At 47.5% G+C, this 20451-nt stretch overlaps 1 protein-coding gene across 2 annotated transcripts in view; it reads left to right on the top strand.

The window, feature by feature from the left end:
- CAMSAP1 (calmodulin regulated spectrin associated protein 1) overlaps nt 1–20451 on the top strand; it is a 542816-nt gene that overhangs the window by 276272 nt on the left and 246093 nt on the right. The gene's annotated exons all lie outside the window — the stretch shown is intronic.

Here is a 20451-nt window from a genome sequence, read left to right as displayed (position 1 = left end):
TGTCGCTGAATGCCCTGAAGCCATCTCCAGCCCTGGCTCACCTTTGTGCACTGAGCACAGCACAGGACCCACAACACCATTTGAAAACGTTTCTCTGCTAGAACAGGCTTCTCCAACGAGTAGCTCGTAAGCTACTGGTAGCTGTCCAGCTTTATCTTGGTTGGAGATATATGTAGATATATATCTATATCTATCTTTATCTCTATCTCAAAATTGAGACAAGTGTATTTGAATGAAATTGTGTAGTTACAGAATTCATATGCTGATGGAGAAAAACTGTTGCTTTTGCAAAGCTGATATTTGAGTAATAAAAGTCAAACGCTGTTATGGAGACTATTACTATCATTATTATTAACTCTGTGCTAGGGGCATCCCAGCCATGGATGTTATGTGTTACCCATATAGAGGCATCCCACATTGATAAAGCATCATATACAATACTGCTCACAACTGTGTCTGATGTACAGAGGCGATTGCTGCTTTTAATCTTGCAAATGATGACCACTAATGCAATCTTGTCTGATTACATCTCTAATAGTAGCTCGGGAGGATTTTCATTGAACATAAGTAGCTTTTATTACAGAAAAGGTTGGCGACTCCTGTTGTAGAGGCTGTGACTCTTTCTGAACACGTTCGAATGGTGGTGTGGATGCTGTGATCGTGAGCTGGACGCACGCTCCAGTTTCACCACAACAGTCTCATGTTGCAGAAGCCACCATCTTATTAGTTAGCCATTCTCTTGCTCAATGCATCTGCCCTCACCACTTTTACTGCCACTACCAAAAGACTCTGCTGTGAAAGAAATCATACAACAACAAACACGTCCCTATAATATTAGAGAAAGGGCTAACTGTTGTGTCCTAGACCAAGTGTAATTCTTTTAGAACAATTTTACCTCAACTGACCTACGGTCATGTATTATTCCAAAACATGCACTAATAACAATGTAATAGTCATAAAATGTATCAAATACAAAGTATTGTAAACAATTCAAAGGATGGAGTTAAAAAATATATATTTATTTTAAAAGGATAAAAAGAATTTTTTCAGGACATTCATTGTACTCAATCTAAACCATATTGTCATTCCTCCCAAAATAGGTTACAATCTAATCACAAAAAAAGTCGACGCAGCGTTTCGGTGATCTCTTGAATGGTTCCACCTTCTTCAGGACTAAAATAATTTCATCAAGTCTAAAGTTAAAAAAAAGTTCATGTCCGTTTTTACAACAGATGTAGGGCAAGCACCCTAACATAACATATTAGATCTCATATTTTCATAATATTCTACCCATTGTGTGTTCTATCTTTATTAAAATGTATTATCCATAAGTTATCATCAAGTCTATTTTTATACATTAACATCAAGCATATTTTCATGTATTAACAACATATTCAATTTGGAGTATTTATTAACACTCGGTCCAACAGTTAATTTCTAAAAAAGGCCCTATAGCCTCGCATTGCAGGCTTCCCTATTGTCCGATTTGACTCTAGGTATTGAAATGCGATGTCTAATACATAGCATCTTTTCTGTTATCAACATGCTATCTTTTGTGTTTCTGTTGTGTGTCCTAAATCTTGACGCTAAGCCTATCTGCAACATCTTTATAAATCCCAATTTTTTAGAAAACCAGTCCTCCTGTTATGCATTACTGTGGAAGCCTGTTAACATACCTTTTTAAGATCATATCAGATAAAATACGTATATTCATTCTGAGTTTTTTTTTTAATGTCCCTCTTGAAATTCCAAAGAAGACTGCTTTTGAATGAGCCTAAAAAAAACAGAACGCCTTTTTAGTATTACTATTATCTATTTCTCATGTTCTATCAGGAAAAGGAGGCTTGTTTCGCATACCTTATTCTTAAGTATATTGACTTTTTTATCCGCAAGAGCCACTGTACTAATATACTGGTAGATTAAAAAGGCCACTGCAGTCAATTCAGGACTTTATCTGTATTGGAAGACAAATTATAAACAAGCATTAGAAATGCAATCGGGCTCGGATTTATTTGAGTTTGAGCTAATGGCATTGTAAATGCCAATGTATTGTTGCTATGTGTTATGGAGTGTGTTCATGTGGTGTGTACTGCCAGTGATCTCCTTGTGAGTGTGCGAATATTGCACCACTTGCCTGTGATGTCCTTCTTGTGAGTGTGAGAAGCTTGCACCTCTGCTGCCTGTGGTCTCCTTGTGAGTGTAAGAAGCTTGCACTGCTGCTGCCTGTGATGTCGTTCTTGTGAGTGGGAGAAGATTGCACCTCAGCTGGCTGTGGTCTCCTTGTGAGTGTATGCACTGTCATCGCTAGCCTGTAGATATGCACTGTCATCGCTAGCCTGTAGATATGCATTGGCTTCACTAGCCTGTAGATATGCACCGTCATCGCTAGCCTGTAGATATGCACTGTCATCGCTAGCCTGTAGATATGCGCTGTCATTGCTATCCTGTAGATATGCGCTGACGTCGCAAGCCTGTAGATATGCATCATCATCGCTAGCCTGTAGATATGCACTGTCATCGCTAGCCTGTAGATATGCTCTGTCATCGCTAGCCTGTAGATATGCACTGTCATCGCTAGCCTGTAGATATGCACTGCCATCGCTAGCCTGTAGATATGCACTGCCATCGCTAGCCTGTAGATATGCACTGTCATCGCTAGCCTGTAGATATGCACTGCCATCGCTAGCCTGTAGATATGCATTGGCTTCACTAGCCTGTAGATATGCTCTGTCATCGCTAGCCTGTAGATATGCATTGGCTTCATTAGCCTGTAGATATGCGCTGTCATCGCTAGCCTGTAGATATGCTCTGTCATCGCTAGCCTGTAGATATGCACTGTCATCGCTAGCCTGTAGATATGCATTAGCTTCACTAGCCTGTAGATATGCACTGTCATCGCTAGCCTGTAGATATGCTCTGTCATCGCTAGCCTGTAGATATGCGCTGTCATTGCTATCCTGTAGATATGCGCTGTCGTCGCTAGCCTGTAGATATGCATTATCATCGCTAGCCTGTAGATATGCGCTGTCATTGCTATCCTGTAGATATGCGCTGTCGTCGCTAGCCTGTAGATATGCATTATCATCGCTAGCCTGTAGATATGCGCTGTCACCGCTAGCCTGTAGATATGCACTGTCATCGCTAGCCTGTAGATATGCACTGGCTTCACTAGCCTGTAGATATGCATTGGCTTCACTAGCCTGTAGATATGCACCGTCATCGCTAGCCTGTAGATATGCACTGTCATTGCTATGGCTTCACTAACCTGTAGATATGCATTGGCTTCACTAGCCTGTAGATATGCTCTGTCATCGCTAGCCTGTAGATATGCATTGGCTTCACTAGCCTGTAGATATGCACTGTCATCGCTAGCCTGTAGATATGCATTGGCTTCACTAGCCTGTAGATATGCACTGTCATCGCTAGCCTGTAGATATGCATTGGCTTCACTAGCCTGTAGATATGCGCTGTCATTGCTATCCTGTAGATATGCACTGTCATCGCTAGCCCGTAGATATGCATTGGCTTCACTAGCCTGTAGATATGCACTGTCATCGCTAGCCTGTAGATATGCTCTGTCATCGCTAGCCTGTAGATATGCGCTGTCATTGCTATCCTGTAGATATGCGCTGTCGTCGCTAGCCTGTAGATATGCGATATCATCGCTAGCCTGTAGATATGCACTGTCATCGCTAGCCTGTAGATATGCACTGTCATCGCTAGCCTGTAGATATGCTCTGTCATCGCTAGCCTGTAGATATGCTCTGTCATCGCTAGCCTGTAGATATGCACTGTCATCGCTAGCCTGTAGATATGCCCTGTCATCGCAAGCCTGTAGATATGCATTGGCTTCACTAGCCTGTAGATATGCACTGTCATCGCTAGCATGTAGATATGCACTGGCTTCACTAGCCTGTAGATATGCGCTGTCATTGCTATCCTGTAGATATGCGCTGTCATCGCTAGCCTGTAGATATGCATTATCATCGCTAGCCTGTAGATATGCACTGTCATCGCTAGCCTGTAGATATGCACTGTCATCGCTAGCCTGTAGATATGCGCTGTCATCGCTAGCCTGTAGATATGCTCTGTCATCGCTAGCCTGTAGATATGCATTGGCTTCACAAGCCTGTAGATATGCACTGTCATCGCTAGCCTGTAGATAGGCTCTGTCATCGCTAGCCTGTAGATATGCTCTGTCATCGCTAGCCTGTAGATATGCACTGTCATCGCAAGCCTGTAGATATGCATTGGCTTCACTAGCCTGTATATATGCACTGTCATCGTTAGCCTGTAGATATGCATTGGCTTCACTAGCCTGTAGATATGCGCTGTCATTGCTATCCTGTAGATATGCACTGTCATCGCTAGCCTGTAGATATGCATTCATCGCTAGCCTGTAAATATGCACTGTCATCGCTAGCCTGTAGATATGCTCTGTCATCGCTAGCCTGTAGATATGCACTGTCATCGCTAGCCTGTAGATATGCATTGGCTTCACAAGCCTGTAGATATGCACCGTCACCGCTAGCCTGTAGATATGCTCTGTCATCGCTAGCCTGTAGATATGCTCTGTCATCGCTAGCCTGTAGATATGCACTGTCATCCTGCCTTTAGATATGCATTGGCTTCACTAGCCTGTAGATATGCACGGTCATCGCTAGCCTGTAGATATGCTCTGTCATCGCTAGCCTGTAGATATGCGCTGTCATTGCTATCCTGTAGATATGCGCTGTCGTCGCTAGCCTGTAGATATGCATTATCATCGCTAGCCTGTAGATATGCACTGTCATCGCTAGCCTGTAGATATGCTCTGTCATCGCTAGCCTGTAGATATGCTCTGTCATCGCTAGCCTGTAGATATGCACTGTCATCGCTAGCCTGTAGATATGCACTGTCATCGCTAGCCTGTAGATATGCATTGGCTTCACTAGCCTGTAGATATGCACTGTCATCGCTAACCTGTAGATATGCATTGGCTTCACTAGCCTGTAGATATGCACTGTCATTGCCATCCTGTAGATATGCACTGTCATCGCTAGCCTGTAGATATGCTCTGTCATCGCTAGCCTGTAGATATGCACTGTCATCGCTAGCCTGTAGATATGCATTGGCTTCACAAGCCTGTAGATATGCACTGTCATCGCTAGCCTGTAGATATGCTCTGTCATCGCTAGCCTGTAGATATGCGCTGTCATCGCTAGCCTGTAGATATGCTCTGTCATCGCTAGCCTGTAGATATGCATTGGCTTCACAAGCCTGTAGATATGCACTGTCATCGCTAGCCTGTAGATATGCTCTGTCATCGCTAGCCTGTAGATATGCACTGTCATCGCAAGTCTGTAGATATGCATTGGCTTCACTAGCCTGTAGATATGCACTGTCATTGCTAGCCTGTAGATATGCATTGGCTTCACTAGCCTGTAGATATGCGCAGTCATTGCTATCCTGTAGATATGCACTGTCATTACTAGCCTGTAGATATGCATTATCATCGCTAGCCTGTAAATATGCACTGTCATCGTTAGCCTGTAGATATGCTCTGTCATCGCTAGCCTGTAGATATGCGCTGTCATCGCTAGCCTGTAGGTATGCATTGGCTTCACAAGCCTGTAGATATGCACTGTCATCGCTAGCCTGTAGATATGCTCTGTCATCGCTAGCCTGTAGATATGCGCTGTCATTGCTATCATGTAGATATGCGCTGTCGTCGCTAGCCTGTAGATATGCATTATCATCGCTAGCCTGTAGATATGCACTGTCATCGCTAGCCTGTAGATATGCTCTGTCATCGCTAGCCTGTAGATATGCGCTGTCATCGCTAGCCTGTAGATATGCATTGGCTTCACTAGCCTGTAGATATGCATTGGCTTCACTAGCCTGTAGATATGCGCTGTCATTGCTATCCTGTAGATATGCACTGTCATCGCTAGCCTGTAGATATGCTCTGTCATCGCTAGCCTGTAGATATGCACTGTCATCGCTAGCCGGTAGATATGCATTGGCTTCACTAGCCTGTAGATATGCACTGTCATCGCTGGCCTGTAGATATGCACGGTCATCGCTAGCCTGTAGATATGCACTGTCATCGCTAGCCTGTAGATATGCTCTGTCATCACTAGCCTTTAGATATGCACTGTCATCGCTAGCCTGTAGATATGCATTGGCTTCACTAGCCTGTAGATATGCATTGTCATCGCAAGCCTGTAGATATGCACGGTCATCGCTAGCCTGTAGATATGCACGGTCATCGCTAGCCTGTAGATATGCACTGTCATCGCTAGCCTGTAGATATGCTCTGTCATCACTAGCCTTTAGATATGCACTGTCATCGCTAGCCTGTAGATATGCATTGGCTTCACTAGCCTGTAGATATGCGCTGTCATTGCTATCCTGTAGATATGCGCTGTCGTCGCTAGCCTGTAGATATGCATTATCATCGCTAGCCTGTAGATATGCATTATCATCGCTAGCCTGTAGATATGCACTGTCATCGCTAGCCTGTAGATATGCTCTGTCATCGCTAGCCTGTAGATATGCTCTGTCATCGCTAGTCTGTAGATATGCACTGTCATCGCTAGCCTGTAGATATGCACTGTCATCGCTAGCCTGTAGATATGCATTGGCTTCACTAGCCTGTAGATATGCACTGTCATCGCTAACCTGTAGATATGCATTGGCTTCACTAGCCTGTAGATATGCACTGTCATTGCCATCCTGTAGATATGCACTGTCATCGCTAGCCTGTAGATATGCTCTGTCATCGCTAGCCTGTAGATATGCACTGTCATCGCTAGCCTGTAGATATGCATTGGCTTCACAAGCCTGTAGATATGCACTGTCATCGCTAGCCTGTAGATATGCTCTGTCATCGCTAGCCTGTAGATATGCGCTGTCATCGCTAGCCTGTAGATATGCTCTGTCATCGCTAGCCTGTAGATATGCATTGGCTTCACAAGCCTGTAGATATGCACTGTCATCGCTAGCCTGTAGATATGCTCTGTCATCGCTAGCCTGTAGATATGCACTGTCATCGCAAGTCTGTAGATATGCATTGGCTTCACTAGCCTGTAGATATGCACTGTCATTGCTAGCCTGTAGATATGCATTGGCTTCACTAGCCTGTAGATATGCGCAGTCATTGCTATCCTGTAGATATGCACTGTCATTACTAGCCTGTAGATATGCATTATCATCGCTAGCCTGTAAATATGCACTGTCATCGTTAGCCTGTAGATATGCTCTGTCATCGCTAGCCTGTAGATATGCACTGTCATCGCTAGCCTGTAGATATGCATTGGCTTCACTAGCCTGTAGATATGCGCTGTCATCGCTAGCCTGTAGGTATGCATTGGCTTCACAAGCCTGTAGATATGCACTGTCATCGCTAGCCTGTAGATATGCTCTGTCATCGCTAGCCTGTAGATATGCGCTGTCATTGCTATCATGTAGATATGCGCTGTCGTCGCTAGCCTGTAGATATGCATTATCATCGCTAGCCTGTAGATATGCACTGTCATCGCTAGCCTGTAGATATGCTCTGTCATCGCTAGCCTGTAGATATGCGCTGTCATCGCTAGCCTGTAGATATGCATTGGCTTCACTAGCCTGTAGATATGCATTGGCTTCACTAGCCTGTAGATATGCGCTGTCATTGCTATCCTGTAGATATGCACTGTCATCGCTAGCCTGTAGATATGCTCTGTCATCGCTAGCCTGTAGATATGCACTGTCATCGCTAGCCGGTAGATATGCATTGGCTTCACTAGCCTGTAGATATGCACTGTCATCGCTGGCCTGTAGATATGCACGGTCATCGCTAGCCTGTAGATATGCACTGTCATCGCTAGCCTGTAGATATGCTCTGTCATCACTAGCCTTTAGATATGCACTGTCATCGCTAGCCTGTAGATATGCATTGGCTTCACTAGCCTGTAGATATGCATTGTCATCGCAAGCCTGTAGATATGCACGGTCATCGCTAGCCTGTAGATATGCACGGTCATCGCTAGCCTGTAGATATGCACTGTCATCGCTAGCCTGTAGATATGCTCTGTCATCACTAGCCTTTAGATATGCACTGTCATCGCTAGCCTGTAGATATGCATTGGCTTCACTAGCCTGTAGATATGCACTGTCATCGCTAGCCTGTAGATATGCTCTGTCATCGCTAGCCTGTAGATATGCTCTGTCATCGCTAGCCTGTAGATATGCGCTGTCATTGCTATTCTGTAGATATGCGCTGTCGTCGCTAGTCTGTAGATATGCATTATCATCGCTAGCCTGTAGATATGCACTGTCATCGCTAGCCTGTAGACGTGCACTGTCATCGCTAGCCTGTAGATATGCTATGGCTTCACTAGCCTGTAGATATGCATTGGCTTCACTAGCCTGTAGATATGCACCGTCATCGCTAGCCTGTAGATATGCACTGTCATCGCTAGCCTGTAGATATGCACTCATTGCTATGGCTTCACTAGCCTGTAGATATGCATTGGCTTCACTAGCCTGTAGATATGCACTGTCATCGCTAGCCTGTAGATATGCTCTGTCATTGCTAGCCTGTAGATATGCACTGTCATCGCTAGCCTGTAGATATGCACTTTCATCGCTAGCCCGTAGATATGCATTGGCTTCACTAGCCTGTAGATATGCACTGTCATCGCTAGCCTGTAGATATGCATTGTCATCGCAAGCCTGTAGATATGCACTGTCATCGCTAGCCTGTAGATATGCACGGTCATCGCTAGCCTGTAGATATACGCTGTCATTGCTATCCTGTAGATATGCGCTGTCGTCGCTAGCCTGTAGATATGCGCTGTCGTCGCTAGCCTGTAGATATGCATTATCATCGCTAGCCTGTAGATATGCACTGTCATCGCTAGCCTGTAGATATGCATTGTCATCGCAAGCCTGTAATTATGCATTGTCATCGCAAGCCTGTAGATATGCACTGTCATCGCTAGCCTGTAGATATGCACTGTCATCGCTAGCCTGTAGATATGCTCTGTCATCACTAGCCTGTACATATGCACTATCATCGCTAGCCTGTAGATATGCATTGGCTTCACTAGCCTGTAGATATGCACTGTCATCGCTAGCCTGTAGATATGCTCTGTCATCGCTAGCCTGTAGATATGCGCTGTCATTGCTATCCTGTAGATATGCGCTGTCGTCGCTAGTCTGTAGATATGCATTATCATCGCTAGCCTGTAGACATGCACTGTCATCGCTAGCCTGTAGACATGCACTGTCATCGCTAGCCTGTAGATATGCATTGGCTTCTCTAGCCTGTAGATATGCATTGGCTTCACTAGCCTGTAGATATGCACCGTCATCACTAGCCTGTAGATATGCACTGTCATCGCTAGCCTGTAGATATGCACTGTCATTGCTATGGCTTCACTAGCCTGTAGATATGTATTGGCTTCACTAGCCTGTAGATATGCACTGTCATTGCTAGCCTGTAGTTATGCACTGTCATCGCTAGCCTGTAGATATGCACTTTCATCGCTAGCCTGTAGATATGCATTGGCTTCACTAGCCTGTAGATATGCACTGTCATCACTAGCCTGTAGATATGCATTGTCATCGCAAGCCTGTAGATATGCACTGTCATCGCTAGCCTGTAGATATGCACTGTCATCGCTAGCCTGTAGATATGCACTGTCATCGCTAGCCTGTAGATATGCTCTGTCATCACTAGCCTGTAGATATGCACTGTCATCGCTAGCCTGTAGATATCCATTGGCTTCACTAGCCTGTAGATATGCACTGTCATCGCTAGCCTGTAGATATGCTCTGTCATCGCTAGCCTGTAGATATACGCTGTCATTGCTATCCTGTAGATATGCGCTCTCGTCGCTAGCCTGTAGATATGCGCTGTCGTCGCTAGCCTGTAGATATGCATTATCATCGCTAGCCTGTAGATATGCACTGTCATCGCTAGCCTGTAGATATGCACTGTCATCGCTAGCCTGTAGATATGCACTGTCATCACTAGCCTGTAGATATGCATTGGCTTCACTAGCCTGTAGATATGCATTGGCTTCACTAGCCTGTAGATATGCACCGTCATCGCTAGCCTGTAGATATGCACTTTCATCGCTAGCCTGTAGATATGCACTGTCATCGCTAGCCTGTAGATATGCACTGTCATTGCTATGGCTTCACTAGCCTGTAGATATGCACTGTCATCGCTAGCCTGTAGATGTGCGCTGTCATTGCTATCCTGTAGATATGCACTGTCATCGCTAGCCTGTAGGTATGCTCTGTCATCGCTAGCCTGTAGATATGCACTGTCATCGCTAGCCTGTAGATATGCATTGGCTTCACTAGCCTGTAGATATGCACTGTCATCGCTAGCCTGTAGATATGCTCTGTCATCGCTAGCCTGTAGATATGCGCTGTCATTGCTATCCTGTAGATATGCGCTGTCGTCGCTAGCCTGTAGATATGCATTATCATCGCTAGCCTGTAGAAATGCACTGTCATCGCTAGCCTGTAGATATGCACTGTCATCGCTAGCCTGTAGATATGCACGGTCATCGCTAGCCTGTAGATATGCATTGGATTCACTAGCCTGTAGATATGCACGGTCATCGCTAGCCTGTAGATATGCATTGCCTTCACTAGCCTGTAGATATGCGCTGTCATTGCTATCCTATAGATATGCGCTGTCATCGCTAGCCTGGTTGTAGTGGTGGTGGTTGTGGTACTGCTAGTAGTGGTAGTACTGGTGGTGGTAGTACTGGTGGTGGTGGTACTGGTAGTACTGGTGGTGGAGGTAGTACTGGTGGCTGTAGTAGTGGTAGTACTGGTGGTGGTGGTACTGGTAGTGGTAGTACTGTTGGTGGTAGTACTGCTGGTGGTAGTACTGGTAGTGGTGGTACTAGTGGTGGTGGTACTGGTAGTGGTAGTACTGGTGGTGGTACCGGTAGTGGTACTGCTAGTGGTGGTGGTACTGCTGCCCGTAGTACTGGTAGTGGTAGTACTGGTGATGGTAGTACTGGTGGTGGTAGTGGTACTGGTATTGGTAGTACTGGTAGTGGTAGTACTGGTGGTGGTGGTAGTGGTAGTACTGGTGGCTGTAGTAGTGGTAGTACTGGTGGCTGTAGTAGTGGTAGTAATGGTAGTACTGATGGTGGTAGTACTGGAAGTACTGGTGGTGGTGGTACTGGTAGTGGTAGTACTGGAGGTGGTGGTACTGGTAGTGGTAGTACTGTTGGCGGTAGTACTGCTGGTGGTAGTACTGGTGGTGGTGGTGGTACTGGTAGTACTGATGGTGGTAGTACTGGAAGTACTGGTGGTGGTGGTGGTACTGGTAGTACTGGTGGTGGTGTTACTGGTAGTACTGGTGGTGGTGGTGGTACTGGTAGTGGTGGTAGTACTGGAGGTGGTAGTACTGGAGGTGGTGGTACTGGTAGTGGTAGTACTGTTGGTGGTAGTACTGTTGTTGGTAGTACTGGTAATGGTGGTACTGGTGGTGGTGGTACTGGTGGTGGTGGTAGTGATAGTACTGGTGGTGGTACTGGTAGTGGTAGTGGTGGTGGTACTGCTGCCCGTAGTACTGGTAGTGGTAGTACTGGTGGTTGTGGTACTAGTGGTGGTAGTACTGGTGGTGGTAGTGGTACTGGTATTGGTAGTACTGGTAGTCGTGGTACTGTTAGTACTGGTGGTGGTGGTAGTTGTAGTACTGGTGGCTGTAGTACTGGTAGTACTTGGGGTGTTGGCGGTACTGGTAGTGGTAGTACTGGTGGTGGTGGTACTGGTGCTGGTGGGGGTACTGGTGGTGGTACCGGTAGTGGTAGTGCTAGTGGTGGTGGTACTGCTGCCCGTAGTACTGGTAGTGGTGGTACTGGTGGTGGTGGTACTGGTGGTGGTGGTACTGGTGGTGGTAGTACTGGTGGTGGTAGTGGTACTGGTATTGGTAGTACTGGTAGTGGTAGTACTGGTGGTCGTGGTACTGTTTGTACTGGTGGTGGTGGTAGTTGTAGTACTGGTGGCTGTAGTACTGGGGGTGGTGGTACTGGTGGTACTGGTGGTGGTGGTGGTGGTGGTGGTGGTAGTGGTAATGGTAGTACTGGTAGTGGTAGTACTGGTGGTGGTGGTGGTGGTACTGGTGGTCGTGCTACTGTTAGTACTGGTGGTGGTGGTAGTGGTAGTACTGGTGGCTGTAGTACTGGTAGTACTGCTGGTGGTGGTGCATGTATCAATGAGTCTAATATTTCCTAATGAAATAGCCATTGGCATTACATGGGACACACAACACATTTGTGAATTCCCATTGTAACCGCGGGAAGGCTGTTTTCCATGATTATTGCGTATTCACGTTTTTTCCACAAACTTTACAATAATGATGACTGCATGTTCACTCTGCGAGTCAGGCTCGACAGCACGTGTCACGAAGGTCACTTTTAACCCTCATCATTTATTCAACCAGTAGTCTGCATGTCAGCACTTATTAAAATTCGGAAAACAAAGCTTACAGAACCAGAATCCAAATGTTTTATAATAAAACGCCTTTAAACACCGTTTTTTAAACCACAGACAAAAATAGTGCAGCGCAGCGTGCGAGGAAAAGAAGGAAATGGCGCCCTTTGGAAATGAGAGTATTCAGGAAACACAAGAACTACAGTGTGGACGAGCATGTATAAGTCATCTTCTGTGAGCCTCGCCTGCTGCCTCTCGTCATTTTACATTGAACGCGCTCACCGCTGTGAACGCGCTCGCATCATCTGGATTGCATTACACGGGCACTCTGACAGCTCCTAATTAAGATTAATCACTCTCCCGTGCTCGTTCGCGCTCAGAATATGCCATACAACTGCAATAAATGACGGACGAAAAGTAAATATACCCTATCAAGTCAAGGCTACTAAATAGACAGCACAGCGAAGACGAATCACTAGGCAGATGCCATAAAAAACGCCGGCGCGCAGTAAAGAATGTGGCAGCCAGACCCCTTTCTGAACTTTTTTTTCTAAATACTAAAGAACTCGGAAGCTCCGCCCCCACTTCGTGCGGGCGAGGCCCGAGCCCTAAAAAGGGGGAATTCAATCTCTATACATATTATCAAGCCCTTATGGTACTTGGGTCTTTAGGAATATTGCGCTTACCTCAACGATTAATGCGATGAGAGAAATATTTTCATTTAAGTTCGGTAGGTCAGATGTTTTCAAATACCCATGAGGGTGGGAACTCAGCAATTCTGTTATTATTTCTCCCTTCCTTGTGACCTGTGTATCGAAGTAAAGTACGCGATAGTTCATAATCCTACTCTTTGCTATGTAGCTTAATCATAATGAGACTCTATTAATAGTGATACTACATTCTATTCCATATGTAAGTAGGAATGTTAAACGGCCGAAATCATATCCAGAGCTGGACGTTGCCCTGTCTCCTCCCATGACCCTTCCCAATGTAATTGAATTCCCTTTCCAAGGTGTCAGACTTGATCCAGTAACCAGTTTGCCAGCACTAGCAGGTGACGTCATGAGGCTCTGTGCTGATTTTGTACCACCCTGTGATGAGCGGAGCCAAATATACATGCCCCCTTTTGTACCGCTTTTGGCCGCCATAAGTGTGGCAGGGTCTGCTCAGACGTGAGTCCCTTGCTCACTTTGCCACTGGATTCAAGCAAGCCGGGCTGAAGACGGCTGGAATGCCAGAAACCGGTCCTCAGAAGCTTGTTTCCAGTCCAGGGAAGACATGGCTTGGCAGTTCGGGCTGGACTGTTCCCATGAGGCACAGGGTCAGACTGATTTGCATATAGCCATGTCTGAACTGGGGTGGCAGCGTGGGCTAAAGAACGGTGATGGATTAAACCCAGATCTTTTGACTGGGTGTGAGTGTTTGATTCAGATGCTCCGTCCATCACCACCCCCTTTTGTACCGCTTTTGGCCGCCATAAGTGTGGCAGGGTATGCTCAGACGTGAGTCCCTTGCTCACTTTGCCACTGGATTCAAGCAAGCCGGGCTGAAGACGGCTGGAATGCCAGAAACCGGTCCTCAGAAGCTTGTTTCCGGTCCAGGGAAGACATGGCTTGGCAGTTCGGGCTGGACTGTTCCCATGAGGCACAGGGTCAGACTGATTTGCATATAGCCATGTCTGAACTGGGGTGGCAGAGTGGGCTAAAGAACGGTGATGGATTAAACCCAGATCTTTTGACTGGGTGTGAGTTTGATTGATTCAGATGCTCCGTCCATCACCACCCCCTTTTGTACAGCCATGAGCTGACAGCAGCATCTTTCTTTCTATGCCGTCAAATTTGGTTCTGAATGTTCATCTTGGTCTTTTGAGTAGAATTTTCGAGAAATTCTTCCTGGATGTAATGGAAAATGACACGGTTTATACAGTCTACGGACTTTGACAAATAGAGGTCAGTGACAAACTCTCACTAAGTCTGTGGTTCTTGGGGTTAGATCACTACTCCAGGGCCTGTTGCGACTGCTCCCAGATGAACCAAAAGGGGCTGTGAGGCCAAACCCTGCCGTCCAAGACGAGAAGACTTTATGTTGTGACTAATTGAAAATGAAGTTGAAAGGAAGATCCCGTTCCTGCGATAGATAGTAGTCCTGTTCAAAGTCTTTGGTTAAGTCCAAGAAAAGAGCTCAAGAAGTTGACTTAGAAATTGGGCCCTTCCAACCACTCTTGAACTCCAGAAGAGATGTAAGGGCATCAGCATGCCTCCTGCTCTCACTCCTGAGCTCCATAGGATCTGATTAAGAGTTTGAAACTGATACACCTTAAATTCCCTGGTATGTTGATGATGCCACAGCAAGTAGAGGCCTTCAGGGACGCCTTGCTGCATATATTTGGCACTTAAGGCTCCATGGATCTACAGGGGCCTCCAGTCTGATAATCTGCCAGTGGGTCCACCCTTAGCACTGTCTGTGCCCTTTGGAGCAGCAACGGGTATAGCACCGGCTCTGGTGCAAGCTTTGAGTACAGCGCCAGTCCCTCTCACATCGACGCCAGATGAGGATGTTCAGCCCCCACAGAGCCACTGTTGCTATTTATTGGGCCCTTAAGACTCTTTTGAGCACTTGGGTAAAGCCTTGTCCGCGTCTTCCTGGTAACAGGCAGGTTGCTCGTCGGTATCGCCTTGCACCCGGCGACCCTGCCTTTCTTCTTCAGCATTGAACTTCAGAGGGTCTGGTGCTACAGGCTTCCACCAGGAAAACAAATCTAAATGCATTCCCGACTACTTTGCTTGATCGTGAATCGAAGAGAATTTAAACATTTGGTAAAGGATTTTCTCACCCACAAGCCTGGCCCAGAGATTTGCGAATGCCAGCTGTCTCCTAAACTGCTATTCTCATTACCTGTGGGTCTTCTTTGTACAAGTTTTACCGGCTGTTCCGGAGGACCGGAGGCTATTAAGGACAGTTATTTACTCTAGACTGAACACATCCAACTGTTTAGACACACAATGGGTACCAGTGTGTCTCTCTGACAAGCCTGGCTGAGGTCTACAGGCTTCTCTGGAGATGTTCAAACATACTCAATGGGCATGTGATTTGACCGCTCATCTTTTTGGCAATAGAGCAGACTCGCCCCGGAAAGATTCAAAGAGAGCAGAGTCACAGCACATTCCTTGGGCTTTTATGCTCCCACAAGGCCATTTTATCATCCATTTTCCCTCTTTGCTAATATTAAATTGTAATGTAATTGCATTTATATAGCACTTAATACCCCTGATGAGGCGTCAAAGCGCATTTTTGCGGCGAGTACCACTCTTCTTCGGAACCCAGAAAGGATTAGTGGTGAATTAATATAGTGAAAATCTTTAAGTAATTTGAGTGGTGGATATGTTATTCAGATTATTTGGATTGAGAAGGATAGTGGAGGGATAGAGAAGGGAAAAGGTTTTGCATTTAAGTAGCGCTGGTTACCCCTGATGGGGTGTTGAAACGCTTTTTCGGTGAGTAGCACGCTACTTCAGAACCCATACAGGATTAGTGGTGAATAGTAAAGGTAAATATTTGAGTGGTGGATATGTAAGTCAGATTATTTGGATTGAGAGGGATAGAGAAGGGATATGGTAAAGGTGTTCCGTTTCGCCAGCTCAAGACTCCTATTTGAGCCCAGCAGGTCTTTCAGCCGTTTAATGGCAGAGGCCATGGTTTTCAAATGAGACAGCAGGACAACATGCAGCCCAGTCCCCTGCTCCCTCCAGCAGCCACAGCCACAAAACCGCTTTAGCACACAGCCACCCTGTCAGAGACTGGATCTGATTTTCTCCAAGGGTAGCAGGCCATCACTAGAGATTAGTGGAACCTCCAAATTGTCCATTGGGCTACGCCCTTCCATTTCTTTCTACCTCGACAAGCCTTCCATTGACTTCATGGCAGATGACAGAGGACCATCTGTCTGCCCTACAGCAGTAATTGCAGGCCCTTTTGGCCAGGGGACCATAGAGTGGGTTCTGGCTTCAGACGTAGGAACGAAGTGTCGCTCCTACTACTGTGTTGTGCCGAAGAAGGACTGAGGCCTTTTTCCTGTTTTAGATCTTCACCCTCTGAACGCCTTCATTGCAGGAGGACAAATTCAAGGTGCTCATCGTAGTCCACGTCCTGTCTGCCCTGGACCCTAGAGACGGGAGGGTGTAGTTGGACCGGTAGGATGCTTAATTTAATAACACAGTCTTCTGGGCCCATGGACAATACCTGCGCTTCACAGTGGGCCGGTAGCATTTTCAGTTGACAGAGCTCCGCTTTTTCCTCACCAGTGCCCCTCAGTAATGGCTGTGGTCACAGCATACCTTCGGGGGGTTGAGCCTCCTGTCATACCCTACCATGATAACTGGCTGCTGATGGTAAACCTTCTAACTTAATTGGGGTTCACTATCAATGTGTCAGTCACACCTGACTTTGTAGACGCTCCAGTTCACCTGAGCCTTTCTGGATATAGTATGGTTAATGCCTTTTCCCTGGAGTGGGTATTCGGGGCATTCCAGGCATGATCCTAATGTTTTGGCCTCTGTCCTGGATATCAGTATTGATGACTGAGGCTCTTGTGGTTTTTGGCCTCCTGCTAGACAAAAACACCAGGTGACACATGCATGCTCTGCAGCGAGACTTCAAATCCTACAAGGCACAATATTAGGGGAATTATAATCGGGTTACTGCAGGTAATGCAAAAGGTCTGCAGTGATGCCTACTGGTCTGCGGCTGGGTCAGTGGCAGGCCCCACTCCTCCCCACACTCAGAGTGGTTATAGATGCATCACTGCTGGGTTGGGATGCCATCTAGGAGAGTTGTGGGGGGTCAGAGGTCTGTGTCAGAGACTCAACTCTACATCAATTTGCTGGAGATGAGAAGGATACCGTCCTTAGGCCGGTGCAGGTGCCATGTTTTACTATAACAGGGCGGGGTAAAATCTTGGGCCCTGTTTTAGGGGGCTTTGTACCACTGCAAGGGGCTGGACTGCCAAGGAAATTCTCTGGTGGTAAACTATTTATTTATTTTATTTTAGGTATAAAGTATTTTATTGCAGCATTGAAAGAAAAAAAAGGACAACATTACAAACGAGTAACCACTGGTGCCCCTTCAAAATAGTGTATACAATTCAACATAGGCATGAAGTCAGTTCGTGCAGTGCGATGGGCACATTCTGTTCCAGAGTCACATGGTTAGTGCACCTGTCGACGGGGACAAACCAAAAGGAGAAAGAAAGACCAAGAAAGCCCCCCCCCCCTACCAACTGCCCCCCCCTAATCCCCCCGACTCCCTCCCCCACCCCCTGTACTGTGCTATCAAACTTCTGTCTTTTCACTATGGCACGTAGTCATCCGCCCCCCCTCTAGCTAACTACTCGGCAGCTCAGATGGGCGGGTCTGGACGTGGCGTCAGCAGTAGCAGTCTGAGATATCTAGGGCAAGTAATTTCTTTGAATTCTGACCTTAACAGTGTGTGAAATGGCGACCACAGCTCCTCAAATGTGTCCACCTCCCCCGCTACCACCAGGGACATCTTTTCCATGCCTAAGACATGCCACAATCTATGTAGCCACCCAACAACAGTAGGAGGCGTGGTAGTGCGCCAGTGAATGAGTATATTCTGTATTGCCGATCCCAGGGCGATCGCTATCTGCCTACCCTTCTTAGATCGTAGTGGGTACATCAAACCGTTTGGCAAGCCAAGTAGAACATAGGCAGGAAAGCGGGGTAATTCAATCTCAAAGCATTGGTCAACCTCGTTCAGCACCTCCTCCCAGTAAGGGGTCAGCAGGGGACATTCCCATAGAATATGAGTGAGTGTGCCAGTCTGTCCGCAGTTACGCCAGCAGGTCTTGGGTATTGAGTGGTTCATTTTGTGTAGCTTCTCAGGGGTGCGATACCAGTAAGTGGAAATCTTTGTGAATGTTTCAGTAAGCCCAGTGTGGTAAGCAGAGTGTCGTGCCCGGTAGGAGATGTGGTCCCAGTCAGCGTGGCTCAGCGATCGCCCCAGCTCCCGCTCCCACCGCTCTCTCCCGGGATTGTAGATGTGAAAGGGGGGAGGTTGCAACAATTTATAAAGGTCGGAGATAAGCTTGGCGTTCGAGAAACGAGTCACCAACCAACGCTCATATGCCGTGAGTTTCCGGTCCGCCGAGGCTCGCACCTGCGGCTGGAGCGCCCAGTGGCGCGCCTGCATGTATCTCATGCGCTCCGTCTCGGGCAGACCGAAGTCCCGCCGTAGATCCTGGAAGAAGACCGCACCCTCCGGGCCATACATGTGGAATAGAGCGGAGCAACGGGTCGCCCGCCAGAGCTCAAAGGCTCCCGGTTCCATACCCGGGCTAAAGTCTGGGTTTCCGATTATTGGTGTAAAAGGAGAAGGAAAGGTGGTAAGGTCGTGTTTGGTGGACACGGAGTCCCAGATTCAGAGCGGGACCCGCGTTACGAAGGACGCATAGAGGTTGGGGGGGCGGTGGGCCCTCCGCAGGAAGGGCACTTCCTGCAGCGTTCTGCCCGCCACCGCCTGGTCCTGAAACAACCAGTGTTTGTACGATTCCCACTGGCTCCACTCTACTAGGTAGCGCAGTTGAGCAGCTTGGAAATACTTGTGCAAGTCCGGTATACCAAGGCCACCAGACTCAGGCGCTAGCGTGGCTATGGCTCTCTTGAGCCTAGGTTTGCGGCCCTGCCACACAAAGCGTGTTATATCAGACTGAGTCTGTCCAAGCCATCCCTTGGGGGGTTGCAATGGGAGGGCCCGAAAGAGGTACAGGACTTGCGGCAGAAGAGTCATTTTTACCGCGGCACCCCCTGCCCAGCAACGACAACATGCCCTTGTCCCAGCGAGCCAGTTCCTCCTTGATCTTTTTACTTAAAGCCGTATAGTTGGCCGCGACCATAGCAGGAAGAGAGGGTGCTAGGAGAATCCCCAAATAGGGTACTTGGTCTCTAGACCAGCTCAGCGGAAAAAGCCTCTGTAAGTCAGCCCTGGTGGCGCCGGACAGCGAGATGTCGAGGGCCGCCGACTTCCCAAGGTTGACCTTGAAACCCGCTACAGTCGCAAAGGTTTCCAGCTCTGCAATACAAGCAGGCAACGACCTCCTGGGGTCGTCGAGCGTCAGTATCACGTCGTCCGCATAAAGACTAAGGGTGTGGTGGAGCTCCCCCATGCGGACGCCTGTGACATTGGGGTTCTGGCAAACTCTTTGTGCGAACGGCTCCATATAAAGAGCGAAAAGCAATGGCGACAGTGGGCACCCCTGTCTGGTGCCCCTCTCTATCGCAAAGTGCCGGGAGCTGCAACCGTTCACCCTCACTACCGCGGACGGGAATCGGTAGCAATTGAATACCAGGTGCCTAAACTTCTCTCCTATGCCAAATTTGCTCAATACCTTCTCCAAGTAAGGCCAATGCACTCTATCGAACGCCTTCTCCGCGTCGATGGAAAGGAGCATGCGTTCCCCGGGTATCCGTGAGGCCTTCTCCAGTATATGGGTCACCCTTTTAGTATTATCGACAGTCTGCCGGCCCGGGACAAACCCGGCCTGATCCGGGTCAACCATACCCGGGAGGTGGAGTGCCAGACGTGCCGCTAGAATACTGGTGAAAATCTTCAGGTCTGAGTTCAAAAGTGAAATCGGTCGGTAGGACCCGCATTCAGTCCGGTCCTTGCCCGGTTTAGGGATCACCGACACCGTCGCCTGAAGGAACTCCGGAGGTATAGCGCCCGGTTCAGAGAACGAATTAAACAGGCGCGTCAACAGTGGTGCAAGGTCCTGGCAGAAGGTGTTGTAAAAGAGAGGGATAAAACCGTCGGGCCCCGGGGCTTTCCCGTGTTTGAGTCGGGAGATAGCCGTAACCACCTCCTCAATCCGGATCTCCCGCTCAAGATATTGGGCCTGGTCCGGCTTAAGGGACGGGAGCGACACCGACTCCAAATAGTCCGTCTCGGCCCGCGCTGAGGGGGGAACACCTGCATAGAGATCAGCGTAGTAACCACGGAAAACGT

This window comes from Lissotriton vulgaris, chromosome 5, assembly GCF_964263255.1.
Source record: "Lissotriton vulgaris chromosome 5, aLisVul1.2, whole genome shotgun sequence".
NCBI lineage: Eukaryota > Metazoa > Chordata > Amphibia > Caudata > Salamandridae > Lissotriton > Lissotriton vulgaris.
Note: the sequence above shows the minus strand (reverse complement) of the source record. Positions and strands in the feature narration are given on the sequence as shown.